Raw genomic sequence first — 5816 nt, 5'->3', positions numbered from 1 at the left:
GCCTGCTCTGGGTGTCAAAGGCGCCAGGGACGCCACGGTCTCCAAAGGTTTGCAAATGATTGGGTGTGACAAGGTGAATCTCTGTCACTGGAGGGAAATCCTCCGCCTCCATCCTAACTGATACTGATCGTGACGGATTAACCTGAAGGGAGGGGGAGCCTTCACGCTAATGTAATTTGACACTAAATTTCCAATGATTTCTGCAAACATGACGTCTGTCCACGGCAGGAAGGCCCCGTGGCAATGAAGCCGTTAGCGTGACCTGGGAAGGGGTCGTCTTGTCTCTCCTCTCCTGTCTAAATGCTCGCCAGGCTCAGTTAAGCACCACAGGAACTCAGTGAAGGCGCCAGCAATGACCTGGAGTCCCCGGCTACGCGCACATCGCTGTGTCCCCGGCACCCACGTCCCCGCCCGCAAAACAGGGACAGGAAATCCCTCACTACCATGCTTACGATGGCAATAAGAGTTCAAGAACAAGTTTCTTTAAACGATTTTGGGATGTTCAAACCTGCCGCGTGTGTGTGTATTCATCATTCGAACTGCAGAGCTGACGGAAAATAGTTTCTTAGAAATGTGAAAGAAATATGATTCTTCACTCCTTTGGTTATCCACGTGAGTGGGATAATTCACATTTAGTACAATCAGATTTCGTTTCTGGCGGAATCAGGAGCATAAAATGGATTTTTAATCTCGTAAAAACCAACACGTTAAAACACATTTCACCCTTGATCTCCTGCTCATATGTCACACACTCTTTCTGGAAAGTGCTCAGAATTTTAGCTATCGACTGTATGCTGAGGACTCTTAGATCTTTACCTCCAACCCTGCCGCGCCCACCGAATTTTAAATGCATACGTAGCCCCTCCCCCATCACACAGACGTGTCCGCGGATCTCTCCTGGCTATCCGCGGGCACCGAAGTCGCCGGAGCTAGGCTCATTCCCCTTCCTCTGTATTTCCCGTCTGGCGTTTTGTTTCTCAGTTTCTAAGACCAGCTGGCCCATCCCCCAGCATAGGACCCTGGGACTCAGGCTGAGACCTGCCCTGCTCCTCCCACTGGTCGGTCAGTATCTTAGAGCATCACTTCATCAGGGCCAACCGTCTCCAGACCTCGCTCTCCCTCCCTTCCTGCTGTCCCTGTGCTCATTCCGTAGAATGTCTCCCCCGGATGACCGCAGCAGCGCAATTACGGGTCTGCTGGCCTCTCATTCTGTGCTCTTTCAACTCAAGTCAAAAACACTTAGAGCCATCTGTCGACCCCCGAGTCCAGCGATGGGAGTCCCCCGCTCATCACTCTTCCTCCTCGCCAACCAAAGCAACGCTGCTCACAGAGGTGGCACCTGCGGTTCGGAAACGTGAGTGAACTTTTGGCTGTCACGTCACAGTGACGGGGCAGAGGGCTGCGGCATTTCACAGGGAAGCCCGCGGAGCCGGATGCTCTGCAGTGTGCGAGCTATTTCGCCCATAGACACAAAGCGCTCGTGCAGTTTTAACTTACACGGATTCTTTCCAGTAATGCATCCACCTAGCCTTTGCTTTATTCGGAAAGGTAGCAAATGTTACCTAACACGCAACATTCTCTTGGCATCTGAGTCATCGGTATGGAACGCCTGCAGCAGCCTGCGTCTGGAGCTGTCACAGGGACCATTATTCTGTTAAATTTAAGTACCTCGCTATTTCATAATGTTCTTAATGAGGTTATAGTCAAACATTTTCATAGCTGAATATGTATTATTTTATTATAAGTTAATTTCCTGTTATATTGTCTTCAGATTGCCGTAAAAGCATATTGGTTTTTAATATTAAGGTTGCGAGTAGGTTATAGAAACTGCAGATTTCAAGACAGTAAAAAGAACGTTTAACGTGCGTTGTAAGGAGCTGGGAACTGATGAAAACCTGCCATCCAGGATGAAGTCCAAGCCACTTACAAAGGCACACGCAGCCCTCCGCAACGGCCACCTGCCTGCTTCTCCAGATGCCCCTCCCACCAACGGCAGCCCACCTTCCTGCACGGCTGGGCTCCCACAATGCCGACTGCTAACGATTCTCTACGATGGGCCTTCACTTACGCCTCTTATTGCCTCCGAGGCCCTGTCTCCACGATCTCAGCGGCTCAATTCCCTTCTCCGTGGAGCCTTCATTTCATGGGGGCAGCAGCGCACGTGGGACGATGATGCATCGTCCAGTATGGCAGGTTGTGGTGTGACCCTCTAACCCGCTGGGAGCCCACTGGGCATGGTGTCTCGTGGTCACTGGTGCTCACATGCTGAACATACTGCATGGACGCACTTACACACGAGTGTTTATGAGTAAATAAGGGAGCAAATGTGAACTGCTGCTGGGGAGAATATGATGACCAAAGAGACTCATGTAGTAAAGTCCCCTCACAATGTTCCATTGATAACACCCGTCCCACGAGAGCCAGCCACGTCCTTTTAGGAGTTTGGGGGGCAGGAAATGCCGCTAAAGCATGGCAGCTTCAGAGCAAGCTGAAGACACAAACAGTGATCATCAGTTTACCTTCCGATTTACTCTGCAGCCCAAACCGACTAACGTGAAATGCCGATGTTTTCTAGCGGGCCCACCACCAGCGTGCGCCACACTCAGCGTTAACTGCCAGTCACTCAAGCGGTCTGCTGAAACGCATGGTCCGCATTAACACGGGTGCGGCCCTCACAGCGTCCAGCGTGTGTTCTACCTAAAACTCGCACCATCATGACTCCAGGAAACTGCCGTGCGTGAACAGAGCCAACGAGAGAGGCGAGGGAGAGGAGAAGGAAGCCGCCGACCGCGCCAAGTCCAGCCTCGTGTGACACGCCCAGGCCTAAGTAAGCAAGCCGCCGCCCACGGGACAGAGAAACGGATGAGGTCTCTCTCTCTCACACACGTCTCCGTGAGACCGGGGAGCCGACAGCTGCGCACACACCACACTCAAAGTGAATCAGTTCAAATGATGGATAAAAAACCTGTACACGCTGTTGCCAGTGGATCGTTACTAACTTATCCAAAATGTCATCACCACAAAGCCAAAAATGTAACTCTAGTACGGTCGCTTACCTAAGACTTCATCCACAAACAAACAAACAAACACATTAATCCTTGACGCAAAGAAACTATGCATAAGTCTGAGTATTTATCAGAAAAACTAGGTTGCCACTGTCAAAAAACACCTAAGAATAGATATTCCCCCAATAGCGGAGGATGTTGCCCTAGTAGCTGCTTAATGAGAAAATCTGCGAGAGCATTTTATCTGAGGGTCACACAGGTCGGACCACACCACTGATAGGCAAAATTTTCCCATCTCAACCCAGCATTTGTCACTATGCAGACACTGACTGAAGAATAGGAAATACAGGTAATACCTGCTAACCAAATAGTTTTCTCAAGACCAGATGGATTAGACATCACGTATTGAACTTCCTTTCATATGTAGCTAGAGAAATCACTATTTTTGATGTAATTTTGGTCAAGTTAGTAATACTGACTTTAATTTCCTATGAAACACAATCGTTAAACAAAAGACAAGAGATTTTGACCCAAGAAACAAGACGATGGAACTCCAAGAATAAGAGGTCAAATGTTGTTAGCTTTTTACTCTTTCCTCGAGTACATTAATTTGAGAACACAAGAGACATTTAAGAATTTTTTTAATAAGTAGAGTCATTTGGACTAAAATTAATTTAAATATATGGGCACGGAGATATTTCTAATTTGAAGTAAGTTAGAAAATTAAAATCAAACAATCCAAAGAGTTTCTGAAACAATGTCTAAAACCAATGCAAAAAAAAAAAAAAGAAAAACAAGTCGCCTTGTCAGTCTCAAAATTAAATGTTTGAAATGGTGTCATTATTTAAAAATGTCCCAAATAAGAACGATGATTTTTTTAAGGAAACTTCTTTGCTGAACTACATGTTTCCAAGGTAGACACTGATCAGAGAGAGGTGTGGGGCGAGAACCAGAACGGACCCTCGAGGTTTTCAAGGCGATCGTTAGCACACGACAGGCTACCTGCGTCAGCGGCATGGAGGCCGGTCCATGAAAGCCGAGTGAGGACAGCCCGATTTCCTCCCTGAGGGGACCTAGTGCGACGGGCTAAGCCATGCCCCTCCAGAAGTCACGTGCTGAGATCCCACCCCCAACACCTCAGAACATCTGGAGACAAGGCCTTCAGAGAGGTACTTAAGAAAATATGGTCACGTGGGTGGGCGCTAATCCAATACGGCTGGTGTCATACAAAGAGGCTAGTAAGACACACATACACACGGAGGAAAGAGGACACACAGACAAAGCGAGAAGTCAGAAATCTTCGCCCCCGGGGGAGAGGCCTCAGGAGAAACCAGCCCTGTCCACACCTGGATCTGGGGCTTCCCGCCTCCAGAACTGAGAAAAAAATAACAGCTACCATCACATTACAGGCATTAAAAGTCACTGAATACATGTTCTTCTTTACAACATCCTCCCAAATCACAAACCCCAACAAACGATTGTTGAAATTATATTATTTTTGTGTTTCATTAAATAGAATATCTTACTAAAATTTCTCACTCACTTCCTTTAATTTAGAGAATGTGTCCACTATAATATCTTTAATTATATGCATGTGGCTTGTATTGCATTTCTATTGAAAACAGGCTGATCCAGAAAACTGCGTCCCAGGTTCACGTTGAAGGGAGGAGAAAGGAGACACTTCTGGAAGAACAAAGGTTTTTCTTGAATCTAAACAAGAAACTGAAGACTGAAAGGAAAAGAAGGAGGGAACTTCCCAGAGTATGGACATGGACTCTGGGAAAGCTGCCCAGCGACGGAGGGGCCAGCAGTCCCAGAACCGAGCGAGCGGACCGGGCCAGGACCCGCGGAGGCCCAGGGCCATGCAGGCGCTCAGACGTTACTGACACTCACTCGATCAGCGACCTTCTTAGCTGCCCCCGGATACTGCCACCAACACCTTCCCCTGGCATCTGGCGGAGACCTCGCTGCCAGCACGGAGCAGGGCAGCTACTTAGCCCCAGCAAGAGGGATCGTACTGGTGGTGTAACACGTGACTCACTCCCGTACACCAGATCTCAACCTTATGAACACAGGGATGCCATCCATCCTAGGTGACTGGGTGACGGTGGGGCGTGACCTACGCATGGACCGGCAGAGAGTGAGAACCGAGAAAGTCAGCAGTCCCCAACTGGTGACAGTGCTGATGACACCCGGTCACAACCCATCCACGTCGCGAGCATGTCGGCATGGCCTCCAGCTCACCAAACACAAGGGGGGCCCCTGCTCCCCCAAGCAGTACCCTCCAGAGCCAAGAGGGCCGGCTTTACTGCTCTCCCTTCCCCACTGAACCACTGCCAAAACATAAATGGACATCATGCCCCAAAGTCACGATTTCTGGGGCGGTGAAGCTGTTTATGCCCTGCTATGCTTACCTCTCTTGTCTAGAGCTGGACGTCGCCCTTCTTGAGGACAGGGACCATATCTATATGCCTCCTAATACCCCATCTAATGCCCATGGCATAAGTGATGCTCCGTAAACGTCTGCCGAATTAGTTATCTTGTACCTAAACCCAGTTTCAAAGTGTTGATTTTGCTCAACGAGTTCCTCATCTCGGCTGCAACAGATAACCCTGAACTCGTCCAAAGCTCTGGACCAAATGAGGCAAGGTTGGTCCGGTAGAGAACAACTCCAGTCCTCACGCCCCTGTGCCTTTCGCTGGCAATGCTCTTTGCTCTTTAACTTAAAAAATCACTGCTGACCTAGCTGACAGTGGCCTTATCAGCATTCACGTAGCCAAGCTACACGTCAGCATGCGCACTGTCGCCTTA

The sequence above is a fragment of the Pteropus medius genome, unplaced genomic scaffold (genome assembly GCF_902729225.1).
Source record: "Pteropus medius unplaced genomic scaffold, Ma_sr-lr_union100, whole genome shotgun sequence".
In the NCBI taxonomy this organism is placed as follows: Eukaryota; Metazoa; Chordata; class Mammalia; order Chiroptera; family Pteropodidae; genus Pteropus; species Pteropus medius.
The sequence above is the reverse complement of the archived record's forward strand: the minus strand, read 5'-3'. Positions refer to the sequence as shown.